Below are 16,154 nucleotides of genomic sequence, written 5' to 3' on the forward strand. Positions count from 1 at the left end.
ACTCCTGACCTCAGGTGATCCGCCCACCTCAGCCTCCCAAAGCGCTGGGGTTATAGGCATGAGTCACCACACCCAGCCTTATGTTGTTTTACTGACTTCATAGCTGTAATTTTTAATGGCTATGTAACATATCATCCTGTGGACACAAAGCAATTTACTTACCATATACCATAATATAAGAGCTGTTTTGAATTCTTCAAAATTATAATGGATGACCATCTATTTCTACATTTAAAGTACTTTCCATGAGACAGAATCTAAGAAATGGAAAATTAACAAACTGTTTAAGGTTTATCATGCACATTGTCCAACTGCTTTCTTAAAGTGCTATATTCTAGCACATGTAACTATGCTAGTATTGTTAGTATCCCTACTGGCATTGAGTATTCTTTTACAAAACCTGCTACTTGTATACTGTGAAAAATATCTCATTGTTATTTCTAATTACATCTCTGATTTCTTAAAGAGGGTGAATATTTTTTCTATGTAACATTTATTTTGTGAATTGCTAGTTCTTATCCTTTACTCATCTGGTAATAATATCTCGTATCACATTTTGTGTAATTTCATGTCACCACTGGCTAGACTTTCTTCTATCTTGCTCTCCCAGTCCACTATAGTAAGTTTCCTCTGTTGTTGGGTAGACCTGTTTCTCACAACAGATCAGGAAGAGGCTTTAAATTCATGGAGTATTTTAAAGTTTCACTTTAGGTTCATGGGCAAGAAACAGGTTGACAAATTGGCTCCTTCTCCAAATATCAAAAAAAGAGAGTTTACCCTGGGTTGCTAACATGTTCGTTAGAACTCCTAGTCCTCCCAGGCTGTGAGTTCAAAAAGAAATGTTTTTCGAAGTAGATTTCCAAAATTAGCATGGAACAGATGTTGCTGCGATCTTTGTATGGGCTGGGTGTGTGGGCAGGATATCAAGCTAGCTTTTCATGTATATTCCTTTAATTAATAGCATGTCCTATCATCTCTTCTGCCCTCTGTTCCTACTGACTCATTGCTTAAAGTCTCTTCAGGACTCAGTGGGGAAGAATAGATTTCCCTTGCAGGCCTCCCTCATGGGGATGCTGGGTAGCCCTTCTTTCGCCCTGCTTCATCCATCAGCACCATCTGTTTTCTGTCTTCTACAACCTAGAAAGTCTCTGCTTTGCTGATGGTCACTCCATCTGTTCCCATTCTCAGTGCTATGACAGAATTACACATTTCTGTCTGTAAATTCTTTTTCCTGTCTTTTCACAGAGAGTTGGGGATAAGAGGAGGTAGACACATATATTTAGTCTACTGGCTTTCACTACTATGAACTTGAGTTAAAATCCTGAGGTGACATGATTTGGAACCCCAAAATATTTCAAATTTAGACACTATATAAAAAAATTCCAAGACATTCAATTAAAATTAGCCTAAATTTTAAAGAATACTATTTTTCAGTACCAACTTCAAGAGCAAATCAGTGTCCTCATATGGATGACCAAAGAATCATAAATAAACACAAAAGTTTAAGATGGGGCAATACTCGGCATCAAAGACTGGGAGTGAGGCACAAATGGGAGAGAAGAGAAAGGAAAGCTAATGGTCTCAACTGCTACAGAGGAGGGATGAAGTGATTGTTTTCCCCAAAAATGTTTCTTTCTTCACAACACTGGGACAAGTTGGCTAAAACTCAAAATTTTTAAGAAGATGTATTGATCGGTCAAAGCCTTGAAAATTAAACACTGACATTATTTTTACACACCAGGAATGTAAAGACTGTCTCTACAGCAACAAAGATTCCCTTTGTGCCAATTAACCTTTACTACAGCTCTTTTACAGACCACCTGCTGAATTCTTACTCTGTGGAACTGTGGGTGAATAGCCAATTCTTTTTACGGAGTAACAGGGACCAGTTAAAAAGAAAGAAAGAAAATATAAACTAGTAATCTTTTAAATTCTCACTTGCTATATGTGGCACCCCACATCCATCCAGTCAGGTTAACCTCTTAGTATGCACTGCAAGATCCTTCCTATAAAAGTAAGGCTTTGCGAATGTCACTTTTTAAATTTAAAGAACCCCTCTGGCACTGAATATAAAAATATATTACCTGAAATTATGTTTAATGACAGCTGAGTACTATCAGTTACATTCTCCAACACAAATCTGTTCAGCACAGGCTTACTTCCACGGGTGATCTTGAATGCTGCTGAATACGCCTAATCCTACCACTTGTGTTCATCACCTCCCAACACACACAGGCACGGGTGGGACCTGAGCTCCTCCTATCCTCAGTGTTTTTTCATGACTATAAAAGTAACATATATTCATTACATACAACTAGAGAGTAAAGTAACAAAATGTCACCTTTGTGGCCCTGACACCGAGTATACATTTTTTTGAATTTTTACTGTCTTCTAGGACTATCTTACACAAAGTAGTCAACCAGTCACAAAGTTCAGGAAGCTAAGAGGAAAATTCCAGGGAAAGCAGGAAAAAGAAAGGGAAAAAAGGGAGATTAAAAAATCCAAATACCTGGATAGGACAAAAATCTTGGGGAAATCTTGGGGAAAAGTAAATAATCTTCCTATTTATTGAGTGCTTATTCTGTATCAGACACTTTTTCAACTACGTACTTAATTATCTCATGAAACCCTCAAAACAACTTTAGACCTATCATTCACATCTTATAGGTGAGAAAATTGAGCCATATCAAGCTTTAAAAATATGCCCTAGGATACACTATTGATGTGAAGCCAGGATAAAAAAAAAAAAAAATTCACATCCTAAGCCATCTAAACTTTATTACCACTATGGAAGAAACTAGTAAGAATGACCTTATACAAAGGTTAGAGGCAATTTCTTTTAAACATAAAAAGATAATTCTCACGGGTGGCACAGAAAAGCTACCCAAATCATTTTATAAGGTCAGTGGTACAAAATAGCAATAATTACACCAAAAAAACTACATTGCAATCTCATTTATGAACAGAGAAATTCCACAAAATACCAACACCTGAAATTTACCTCTCAGCACACAAATAATCCATTACAGCACAGTGTGTTATACAGTCGACCCTTGGACAACACAGGGATTGGGGTACTGAACCAACTCCCCCAACCTCACTGTGTGCAGTCGAAAATCCAACTTTTGACTCCTCCAAAACTTAACTACAAATGCCTACTTGACTGGAAGCCTTGCCAATAACATAATAGTCGATTAACACATGTTATATGTATTATATACTGTATTCTTACAATAAAGTAAGCTAGAAAAAAGATAATGTTAAAAATTGTAAGGAAGGAAAAATACACTTACTAGTCATTAAGTGAAAGCGGATCATCATACAGGTCTTCATTCTCATCATTTTCATGTTGAGTAGGCTGAAGAGGAGGAGGAAGAGGAAGGATTGGTCCCGCTGTCTCAGGGGTAGCAGAGGAAAAAGAGGTGGAGGAGGTGGAAGGGAGGCAGAAAAAGCAGGCACACTCAATGTAGCTAAAGAAATGCACCATAATTAGACTTTTTTGCTCTTTCATTTTTCTAAAAATGTTTCTATATGGTACCAATCCTTCTTCCGCCATTTGCTTTAGTTTTAGTGCTTGTATCATGAAAGAGTCTATGTTGTAAATGAAGTCAAAAGCAGTCTTGAATAATAAGAATCCTTCTGCTAGATTATCTAACGTCATTTCCTTTTATGGGTTTGCTTCTTCCAGGACTCCTTTCTCATTACCTGGCACCAGTTCAGACGCACTGATCTCTATCAAGCAGATTTTTGTGCCCCCTCGACCCTTTTTTTTTTTTTTTGGTACATCCACAAACTCTTTCAAGATTTCCTTGATTGGCTATGTCATAAATCTTGTGAAGTCATACACAATATTTGGACACAGTTTTCTCCAGCAGGAATTTATTGTTTGGGGATTAATAGCTTTCACAGTTTTTTCTGTAACAATGATGGCATATTCAATAGTGTAAGCCTTCTAGGCTTTCATGATGTTCCTTCTATTGGGGTCCTCCATAGCACTGACATCCTTTCCACAGAGTGCTGTGTATAATGAGCCTTCCAGGTCCTTACAACCCCCAATCTAGAAGTTAAATTACAGATGTTGTGTTTGGTGGCAAGTAGACCACTTCAATGCCTTCAGTTTTGACCTCATAGGGTTTGGAGTGGCCAGGGGCATTATCCAATATCAAAAGAACTTTAAAAACCAATACTTTACTGGCAAGATACTTTCTGACTTCAGAAAGCACTGATGAAAGCAATCCAGAAAAAGGGTTCTTGTCCATGACTTCTTGTTGTACAACAACCTAAAGACTGGCAGCTGCTGTTTATCTCTTTAAGACTTGAGGATTAGCAGCTTTACAGATAAGGGCGGCCCTGATCATAAACCCGACTGCACTTGCACAAAATGGTAGTTAACCTATTCCTTCCTGCCTTAAATCCTGGTGCTTGCTTTTCTTCCTTACTAACAGAAGTACCTTGTGGCTTTTAAAATTTTTTCCAGAATAGGGCAATTTTGTCTGCATTAAAAATCTGTTCAAGCAGATATCCTTTCTCCTCAATGTTTTTTTAATGGCTTCTGGGAATTCATCTGCTGCCTCTTGGTTGGCAGATGCTGCTTCTCATGTTATCTTGACATTTAAAAAGCCAAACCTCTTTCTAAAATTATCAAACCATCCTTTGCTGGCATTAAATTCTCCAGCTTTAGATCCTTCACCTTCCTTTTGCTTTAAGTTGTCATATAATGACTTTGTTTTTTCTGGAATCACATTAGAGTCTACAGGTACAGCTTTTTTTCCTTAGATGCAGCGACAGATTGGTTGGAAAGGTATGCCTTTCTTATAGCAACCCTGCACCCTCATAAAAACTGAATTTTCAATATGATAAAAAGGTATTTTGCAACAAATGCAAAGTTTTTGTGCCTGCTCCTGTAACTACAGTGAAGGCTTCATATATTTTCTTTTCTTTTTTTTACAATGTCCCTTACTCTGGATTCATTCATCTTGAAATGATGGACAATCACAGCTCAATCTATGTTACATTATCAGGCAATTAAACTTTTTTCTTGTAATGTTGACTCTTCTCTGCTTCTTGGGAGCACTTCCAGCATCACTAGTAACATTTCCTATGGGTCCCATGGTGTTATTCAAAGTTTGCAGTGTTGTACAAACACTACATTTACTGGAGAGATGAACTGCTCACACAGAGATAATCAGTGTCACATGGCATTTGAAGCAGATATCTGCAACACTTGAGCTCACCAATAGCAACAGGAGGTAGTTATAAAATTATTACAGTAGTATCATATGTACTACAGTTAATTTCATGCAGTTATAATTTAATACTGAATCTTTACATTGGTTTACATTTCTCTTGACTGCAAATGGCGCCACATATAGTTGTGTTTGTATGGGATATGATTTGGATGTGTCCCCACCCAAATCTCATCTTGAACTGTAGCTCCTATGATTCCTACATGTTGTGAGAGGGACTCGGGGGAGACAACTGAATCATGGGGGTGGTTCCCCCACACTATTCTCATGGTAGTGAATAAGTCTCACTTAGCTTGGCTCTTTCTCTCTCTCATCTGCCACCATGTAAGATGTGCCTTTCGCCGTCTGCCATGATTGTGAGGCCTTTCCAGCCCCAGGAAACTGTGAGTCTGTTAAACCTCCTTTTCTTTATAAATTACCCAGTCTAGGGTGTGTCTTTATCAGCAGCACGAAAACAGACCAATACAGGAAACTGGTACTGGTAGAGCGAGGTGCTATTATAAAGATCCAAAAATGTGGAAGCAAACTTGGAACTGGGTAATGGACAGAGATTGGAACAGTCTGGAGGGCTCCAAAGAAGACAGGAAAATGTGGGAAAGTCTGGAATTTCCTAGAGACTTGAATGGCTTGGACTGAAATGCTGATAATGATATAGACAATGAAATCCAGGCTAAGGTGGTCTCAGATGTAGATGAGGAACTTGTTGGGAATTGGAGTAAAGGTGACTCTTGCTATGTTTTAGCAAAGAGACTGACAGAATTTTGCCCCTGAACTAGAGATCTGTGGAACTCTGAACTTGAGGGAGATGATTTAGGGCATCTGGTGGAAGAAGTTTCTAAGTAGCAAAGCACTGAAAAGGTGACTTCAGTGCTGTTAAAAGCATTCAGTTTTAAAAGGGAAACAGAGCATAGAAGTTTGACAAATTTGCAGCCTGACAATGCAATAGGAAAAACAAGCCAGCTTTCCGAGGAGAAATTCAAGCTGGCTATACAAATCTGCATAAGTAATGATGAGCCCAGCGGGAATGTCAATCACCAAGACAATGGGGAAAATGTCTCCAGGGCATGTCAGAGATCTTTGCGGCAGCCCCTCCCATCACAGGCCTGAGGCCTAGGAGGAAAAAATGGTTTCCTGAGCTGGGCTCAGGGCCTCCCTGCTGTGTGCAGCCTAGGGACTTGGTGCCCTACCTCCCAGTCACTCCAGCTAAGGCTAAAAGGGGCCAGGGCACAGGTCAGGTTGTGGTTTCAGAGGGTACAAACCCCAAGACTTGGCAGCTGCTTCCACGTGGTATTGAGCCTGCGAGTGCAAAGAAGTCAAGAACTGAGGTTTGGGAACCTCTGCATAGATTTCAGAGAATGTATGGAAATGCCTGGATGTCCAGGCAGGGGCAGGGCCCTCATGGAGAACTTCTGCTAAGGCTGTGCAGAAGGGAAATGTGGGGTTGAAGCACCCCCACAAAGTCCCCACTGGGGCACTGTCTACTGGAGCTGAGAGAAGAGGGCCACTGTCCTCCAGACCCTAGAATGGTAAATCCACTGACAGCTTGCACCGTGAGCCTGGAAAAGTCACACTCAACATCAGTTCACGAAAGCAGCCAGGAGGGAGGCTGTACCTGGCAAAGCCACAGAGGCAGAGCTGCCCAAGACCATGGGAACCCACTTCTTGCATCAGAGTGACCTGGATGTGAGACATGGAGTCAAAGGACATCATTTTGGAACTTGGATTTGACTGCCCTGCTGGATTTTGGACTTGCATAGGGCCTCTGGCCCTTTTGTTTTGGCCAATTTCTCCCATTTGGAATGGGTGCATTTACCCAATGCCTGCACCCCCATTGTATCTAGGAAGTAACTAACTTGCTTTTGATTTTACAGACTCATAGGCATAAGGGACTTGCCTTGTCTAGATGTGATTTTTAACTGTGGACTTTTGAATTAATGCTGAAATGAGTTAAGACTTTGGGGGACTGTTGGGAAGGCATTATTGGTTTTGAAATGTGAGGACATGAGATTTGGGAGGGGCTGGGGCAGAATGATACGGTTTGGTTGTATCCCTACCCAAATCTCAACTTGAATTGTAGCTCCCATGATTCCCACATGTTGAGGTAGGGACCTATTGGGAGACAACTGAATCATGGGGGCAGTTTCCCCCATACTATTCTTTTGGTAGTGAATAAATCTCATGAGATCTGATTGTTTTATAAGGAGTTTACCTTTTAGCTTGGCTCTCTCATTCTCTTGTCTGCCACCATGTAAGACAGGCCTTTCACCTTCCACCATGATTGTGAAGTCTCTCCAGCCACAGGAAAAGTGTGAGTCAATTAAACCTCTTTTTCTTTATAAATTACCCACTCTTGGGTATGTCTTTCATGTCAGCAGCATGAAAACAGACTAATATAATATGCATGTATTTTGATAAATTTTAACTTTTTATAAGACTTGTGTACATTATATGATAGTAAATAATAAACTAGTATCTGCATATATTTAATGCATTCATGATATACCTATCTTGTTTTCAATATTTCTAGGTTATACAGCTCAACTGCAAGTTTTTTCAAATTGTTGTAAATCTGTAAAAAAATTTCCAATATATTTATTGAAAAAATCTCCATAAGTAAACCATTGTGGTTCAAACCTGTGTTGTTCAAGGGTCAACTGTATTCCAAAAATGCAATATTAGATTAATAGCAAGCATGAAAATACAATCACATGAATAGGCCCAGTGAGAAAATCAATATAATCAATGCAAGTGAAAAGAAAAAGTGATGCAGAGAAGGCAAATCCATTTAAAAACAAAGAGAGAGAAAAGAAATAAGCATTGAATAAAATTCAATATTTCTTCCTGATAAAAATTCTTCTGAGTTAAGCACTAGAGACTGCCTCTTATAAGTGTTATGTATTTCTAAAGAAATGGATCACAAGTAGGAGTCATTTTACGATTTTTTTTTTTTTTGAGATGGAGTCTTGGTCGCCCCAGCTGGAGTTCAGTGGTGTGATCTTGGCTCACTGCAACCTCTGCCTCCTAGGTTCAAGCAATTCTCCTGCCTCAGCCTCCCAAGGAGCTGGGACTACAGGTGCATGCCACCACACCAGGCTAATTTTTGTACTTTTTAAGTAGAGATGGGGTTTCACCATATTGGCCAGGCTGGTCTTGAACTCCTGACTTTGTGATCCTCCCACCTGGGCCTCCCAAAGTGCTGGGATTACAGTCATGCCACTGCGTCTGGCCTTAAATTGTTTTTAATTAAAAAAAATTTTTTTTTTAAAGAGGGGGCCATGGGCAGACCAGGTTCAGACTCTCAGTCACAGGCATCCAAGGGCCCAGAGCTGTGCATAGCCCCCTTGGACAGCATGTTCCTTTTATTATTGTTTTTTGAGAGTCATTTTTATAAAGGAGCCACACTAAACTTATCTGTATTTTTTAAAAATATACATGCCACTAAAGCAAGCCCAACTCATTTTTAAGGAATGCAAAATTAGAGAGAACACGCTAGGGAGAGGTAGAAGGAAGCTCAGAACTCTTTTCTGGGTTTTAGTACTCCTCTCTGCAGTGGCCAATGAATTAAGAGACAACTTTTGCTCATAATTTTGGGCTTATTTAGAGCCTACTTACCCAGAGATTCCAAAAGCAGTGATTAATAATAATGGCATAACACACAAATTACCATCAGTGAAGGGAGACAGATGCTGTTCAAAGAAACTCCATTTTCTCTCGGCTACAGTAAAATTATGAATCATGTAGGTAAGCTGCATTGTGAGTCATGATTAAGTTGATAACCAACTACAGCCTGCTCACTACTGTTAACTCTCTTTTTCATGAAAGACAAAAGCATACTTGAAAAGTACAAAATCTTAAGTTGAAGTTATACAAAACATAATGTGAAGTTACAAACTAGGAAAAAAAAAGACTTGACAATTCCCTGAAAATCATAAAACATCTCGTAGCACTTATATTTTTCTTCCTAAGATTGAGTACTGAAAAATCTAAATGTAAGATTTGATCATATTTTTTTTAAATTTATTGTTTTGAGACAGAGTCTCTCTCCCTTGCCCAGGCTGGGGGTAGTGGTGCGATGTGATCTCAGCTCACTGCAGCCTTGACCTCCTGGGGTCAAGTGAGCCTCCTGCCTCAGCCCTTTTCATCCCCACCACAGCAGCACCATCACACCCGGCTAATTTTTTTGTTGTGTTTTTTCCTAGAGGGGTTCTGCCATTTTGCCCCAGGTTGGTCTAGAACTTCTGGGCTCAAGTGATCTGCCTGCCTCGACCTCCCAAAGTGCAGGGATTACAGTTATGAGCCATCACACCCAGTCCATATCTTAAAATTTTAAATAATACTAATTTATGAAGTCATAGACTTAATGTTTCAGTTCATATCAGACAACTGATTGCACCAAAAATGCATCTGCATGCAAAGTCTGCTTGAGGCAGGTGCGGTGGCGCATGCCTGTAGTTCCAGCTACTCAGGAGGCTAGGGTGGGAGGATTGCTTGATCCCAGGATTCTGAGGCCAATCTGGGCAACATAGTAAGACTCCATCTCTAAAAAAAAAATAAAATTAAAAAAATTAAAAACACCCTAAAGGGAAGATTCGCTTACAGGTGTTTTTAACAAGGAGTATGACTCAGAATCAGCTTTTTAAAAAATGCATTTACCCTAGACCCATCCATGAAGATCCTAACTCACTGGTCAAGGATGCAGATAGTGTGTGTGTATATATATTTTGAACTGCCTAGATAACTGTAGTTTATATCTCTGGTGAAAAATCATCACGGTGTATATTTACAAAGTGAAACCATATGAAACTGCAAACATTATATATATACATACAAAAACAGCAGTTTCATATGGTTTATCTAATAGAAAGTGGCTGGGGGATAAAAATACCCAACAGACTGAACATACTACTTTGTACCAGGCGTGCTTTACTAACTTCTTTATACTAGTTGTTCAAAGTATTGATAACACTAGGCAAGAAATGGGCAAAAATATACCTTGACTTTGTATGGGGAGGTGAGAGGGTTGGAGAGGTGGCTGAAGGAGAAAAGGAGCAAAGTCATGGATGCCACAGTGCAAACCACTGTTATGCCTGGAATGAAGACCACTGGGGTTAATGATGGAGTGAGAAGGTAATAGAAGACACCAGAGAACACTAATTTAAGACAAGGCCTGCATTTAGCAACTGTCTGTGTGCTCAAGAAAGGGACGACGCTCCTCAGTCATTTCCAACATGTCTAACATCAAGAATACGGACAAGAATGCATGTGCTGTTAATACTCTTAACTCACAGAAAGAGAAGTAGGGGGAAGAGTACCCTCTGTTTATGGGGCTTAGTGGGTACAGTCACGGCTCATCAGGAATGAACTAGTATCACACAGGCTGGGCATCAGGCCCATGCACAAGCAAACCTCCAATCTTTTAAAACTATCATTAAAAGACAATCATATTTAAAATTGAAATAGTAAACACATGCACCTACATTCAAACTAGTGGTTGGAAACAGAATTGTAGCATTTCACTATCAAATTTTTTTTCTTTTTTTGTGGAGATAGGCTCTTGCTATGTTGCCCAGGCTGATCTTTAACTCCTAGGCTCAAGCAATCCTCCTGCCCCAGCCTTCCAAAGCGCTGGGATTACAGGTGTCAGCCACCATGTCTGGCTGCATTTCATTATCACTTAAGGCTTACAGGCCTCAACTAATATAGAGGACAGGTTAATGACTAAAAAGATAATGTTTAGAAGGTCCAGACCCCACAGAAAGTAAGGCTTTCCCGGGACCGTCTCTAATACTTCAGTATACTAGTCTGTTTCTTTCCATTTTACAATTTGATATGATTTTTTAACAAGTTGCTTTTATGTTTACCTAGAAGTTTCACTGAACAGTTTTTAAAAGTAAATATAATTAAACTAAAGAATCACAGAAGGAAGCCTTAAAACAATTCAAACCCTCCATTTTTTATATAAGGAAATAAGGGTTCAACAAGAGTTACATCACTGGCATGAAGTTCCAGAGAGTTGTAGTGGAGTTAAAACTGAACTGGGCTGGGCATGGTGGCTCATGCCTATAATCCCAGCACTCTGGGAGGCCGAGGTGGGCAGATCACCTGAGGTCAGGAGTTCCAGACCAGCTCCACCAACATGGTGATACTCTGTCACTACAAAAATACAAAAATTAGCTGGGCATGATGGCAGGTGCCTGTAATCTCAGCTACTTGGGAGACTGAACGGGAGAATCGCTTAAACTTGGGAGATGGAGGTTGCAGTGAGTCGAGGTTGCGCCACTGCACTCCAGCCTGGGTGACCGAGCAAGAGTCCATCCCAAGAAAACAAAACAAAACAAACAAACTGGAACTGAGCCAGGATGGTATGATCCAAGAGATTCTATATATCCATGCCAGTGCAGTCAGATGTGACATCACTGGAAACTCCCAAATGACTTTCGAAGCAAAGCATCCCTTACTCTCATCCCTTCACTTTATCCCAAAATTCAGGGTCCAGATCAAGAGATGGGCTGAGCATGTTTGTTTTACTTAGTAACTGGTACTCACTTCCACATTCACCAATCTGTCATACTGGAGGACTGAGTTTAAATACATGAGCCAGACTTTAACTAACTTCCTTCAGGATTAGCCACAATATAACCTAACAGTTTCAGGTTATGCTAGGTGTTCAAAAACATGGTCTTGTTGCACAGTAACAGATGCTGCATGAAGACAAAGAGACTTGTTACAATAGACTCTTAACAACAAGGCATTCTGGTTGCCAGATAATTGGCTACAGTTCATAAATTACCTTTTTTTTCTTTCCTGGGTTCGTGTTCCTATCAAAAATCAGTAGTAGCCTCATTAGAGAGTCATAACTAATCCCAAATCAGTGAGTCTTAACTCTAAAGGACTGAAAGAAAGACAAATAAAATACTAAAGCTCTTACATGCTACAGGATTTTAAATTGAGAAATAGCAAACATGAATAGATGAAACCTGTATTTGCTTAATTCCAGTAGACTAAATACTTTGGCCTAAATAGAGTTGTCAATCTCATAAACCCAAGAAATACTGAGAAGCAAGAAAATTCACATAACTCTGAATTTTGAATTGCTAGTTACAGTTCACTTGACAGGATGCAACTATAATGTACAAGGCATGGGAATAAATTTAAGATATCAGAATAGGGGTTTTGACTCTGCCACTACAAAAAACTATATACTAAGTAAAACACCAAAGAGACTGATGCAAAGCCCCTTATATAAATACTGCCAGCTTTTTTATGTAAGTTCAGCTGATCACAATAAAAAGTGAAATTAGTTTGACACAACTTACTTAAAATTCTTCAGACTCCACATTGCTCATAGGTGAAAATCTAAATTCCTTAATTCTGCCCCTGCTCATTTCTTTTTTTATTCCTCTCCCCTTAATCCTTATATGCCTTGATCCTGATGTATTCTGTAATTTCTATTAATAATTGTGGAAAATCTGGGGAAGTTTGGGTTAAATTATAGTAAGTAAAGTGAAACAATGGTACTAAGTAAGGTTAATAGACTCTGAAGGGATTGGCATGACATAACTCAAAGAAACAGAAGATATACTTGAAGTGAGTTTACAACAATCACAATTATTTTCCAAATGCTATATTCAGATCTACATGCCTTTTTAAGAGGAAAAATAAACTGGAGTTACAGTATAAAAAAAAATTAAGAAATGGGAAAAGAAAAACCTTGGTTATCAGAAGCTTATCTAACCACTATGTTATACTATATACATTTCAGAATTTTATTTGGAACAGCTTTATTGAGGTACAACATATGATAAACTGCACATATTTAAGTCTGTTCAACTGTAATCCCTCTCCTTCCTTTCCCTCCATCTCCCCTCCTCACACCTATCTGCTTTCTGTACATATAGATTAGTTAGTACTTTCTTCAGTTTCACATAAAAGGAATTATGCAATATGTACTCTGTTTTATCTGACTTCTTTCAGTAAGCATAATTTTGACATTTATCCCTGTTGCTTGTATCTATAGCTCATTTCCTTTTATTGCTGAGTAGTATTCCATGGTATGGATATATTACAATTTGTTTATTCATTCACCTGTTGATGGACATTTGAGTAGTTTGTAGTTTTCAGCATCTGCTGACAAGGGTGCAAAAGGCAATTCAGTAAAGAATCACTTTTTTTAAACAATGATGCTAGAACAATTAGATGCAAAAATAGAATGGCAAAAAAAGAATTTAGAGACTGGGCGTGGTGGTTCATGACTGTAATCCTGCATTTTTGGGAGGCCAAGGCAGGAGGATTGCTTGAGCTCAGGACTTCAAGACTAGCCTGGGCAACACAGTCAGATACAGTCTCTACAAAAAATAAAACAAATTAGCTGGGTATAGTGGCATACGCCTGTAGCCCCAGCTGCTTGGGAGGCTGAGATGGGAGAACTGCTTGAGCCTGGGAAAGCGAGGCTGCAGTGAGCCATGATCACACCATTGCACTCCAGCCGTGGTGACAGAGCGAGATCCTGTCTCAAAAAAACAAACCAAAATTTAGATTAATATATTATACCATATACAAAAAAATAACTCAAAATGGATTGTTTCTAAATGTAAAACCTAAAGCCACAAAACTTCTAGAAGAAAGCATAGAGTTAGGCACGTGACCTTGGGTTAGGCATTCAATGATTTCTTAGATAGAAGGTCAAATGCAAAATCTATCAAATTGATAAACTGGACATCAAAATAAAAAACTTCCAGTCTTTAAAGGTTAAGAAAATGAAAGGATAAGTCACAGACTGGGAGATAATTTTTAGAATTTAAAACTAAAATTACTGAGGAGAAGACAAAAAGAGGCAGCTATGGCTCACTAGCAAGATCTTTCCAATTACTTATTACTCTAAAAATTGGAATAAACTGTAAGCCCCATCAAAGAATTCCAACAGATAAAGAAAGAGGATTGGAGACTGAGCTGATTAAATTCAAATTTCTTATTCTATAAATACATATTTTAGCTATTTCTAAGAAGACCAATTTAATGCATATTTGATATCATATTATTCAATGGTGAAAGAAGCAATTATGTTCTTGATTCATACAATTCAATAAAAATGTTTTCAATTAAAACATTTTTACCTGCCAGGGTGATGTGACTGTGTACATAAAGGTAAAGAAAGTTGTTCAAATAGAACCCCCTGTGCAGTATCCTCCACCTTCCAATTGCTCTCCAGCCTTCAATGGGCTAATTGTTTCACTGTTCCATAGTACTCTGGATGCAACTTCTATCAGTGCTGCTCACCAAATTAATTATTGGGACCTGAGAACTGTCTTTTTCAGTTCTGTAATCTCAGCATCTAGCACAGTATGTGAAAATAACTAGTACATATTCAGTACATATTCAGATGGAAAAAAACCCTAAACTCGAGAAGATGATTTTAGAGAACAGTTAATCAGTATTGGAAAAATTCTAAGACATTCACTCAGGAGGAATAGGAACCTTACTTAACGCTGTTTTATCACCTGGAAGTACAATGTACTACACAAAAATTAAACGCTGGTCTTGGAAGCTATAAGCTACTACAAGACTAATGTTCAAAAAGGTCCTAAAAAATAAAACGGAATTTTGAGAGATAATTCTGCTGAGCTGAGGTGACACTTTATATAATTATTCTAAATAGATAAATTCTAAATAAATTATTCTAAATAAATTATTACAACTAGGTGGGAGGATTGTAGGAGCTCAGGAGTTCGAGACCAGCCTGGGCAACATAGCAAGGTCTCATCTCTATTAAAAATGTTTTAAAAATTGGCCAGTCATGGTGGCACACATCTGTGGTCTCAGTTACTCAGAAGGCTGAGGTAGGAGGATGGCTTAAGCCAGGTAGTCAAGGCTGCAGTGAGCCATGACTGTGCCACTGCACTTCAGCCTGGGCAACAGAGCAAGACCCTATCTCAAAAAATAATAATAATAGGCTGGGTGTGGTAGCTCACGCCTGTAATCCCAGCACTTCAGAAGGCTGATGTGGGCAGACGATGAGGTCAGGAGTTTGAGACCAGCCTGACCAACATGGTGAAACCCTGTCTCTACTAAAAACACAAAATTAGCCAGGCATGGTGGCACATGCCTGTAATCCCAGCTACTCAGGAGGCTGAGGCAGGAAAATCACTTTAACCTGGGAGGTGGAGGTTGCAGTGAGCCGAGATCACACCACTGCACTCCAGCCTGGGCGACAGAGCGAGACTCCATCTCAAAAATAAATAAATAAATAAATAATAACAGCTTGAGACCATACTGGCTAACAACAATAATAGTTTGAGACCAGCCTGGCTAACAATAATAATAGTTTGAGACAAGCCTGGCTAACATGGCAAAACCCCATCTGTACTAAAAAGTTAGCCACATATGGTGGTGCATGCCTGTAATTCCAGCTACTTGAGAAGCTGAGGTGGGAGAATTGCTGGCACCTGGGAGGCAGAGGTGGCAATGAGTCAAGATCACACCACTGCACTCCAGCCTGGGCAATAGAGCAAGACTCTATCTCAAATAATAGTAATAATAAAATTAATTCAACTACATCATGATTTGACTACAAAGAAATTCAAATCCTCTGATAGGATAGTCGTTTACTGAAATCACTCTAGCAAAGTAGCAAACCTCTGTAAAACTTTTCTTGCTTCTTACCTTATACAGGTATTATGAAGTTTAGGAGTCTGAGGAATGTTAGAATTGCTATATTCTTATACCTACTCCAACAGGTTTATGTAACATCTGATTACAGCAACTGAACAATTTTTGCAAATTAACTGAGGATTTGAATATCCTAGTCATCCTTGAGAACCCAAAAAAACCAATGGACCTTCATCCTAGAAGCCCTACTATGGTCCTGTTTAAAAACTAATACAAATATTATAAAACTTATACTTACAATTA

The 16,154-nt window shown here is 39.0% G+C and overlaps 1 protein-coding gene across 2 annotated transcripts in view; it reads right to left on the bottom strand.

Annotated features, from left to right (window-relative positions):
• The window catches only part of RALA (v-ral simian leukemia viral oncogene homolog A (ras related)), an 85,896-nt gene that overhangs the window by 40,406 nt on the left and 29,336 nt on the right, over positions 1-16,154 (bottom strand). Inside the window, exon 2 of one of the 2 annotated variants that reach the window (XM_011972685.1) lies at positions 3,294-3,358. The exons of the other annotated variant lie outside the window; for it this stretch is intronic. The gene's annotated coding sequence lies outside the window, so the exon portion shown is untranslated. The remainder of the gene's footprint in view (positions 1-3,293; positions 3,359-16,154) is intronic. 2 annotated transcript variants of the gene reach the window in all.

This window comes from Mandrillus leucophaeus, unplaced genomic scaffold (genome assembly GCF_000951045.1).
Source record: "Mandrillus leucophaeus isolate KB7577 unplaced genomic scaffold, Mleu.le_1.0 Scaffold100, whole genome shotgun sequence".
NCBI lineage: Eukaryota > Metazoa > Chordata > Mammalia > Primates > Cercopithecidae > Mandrillus > Mandrillus leucophaeus.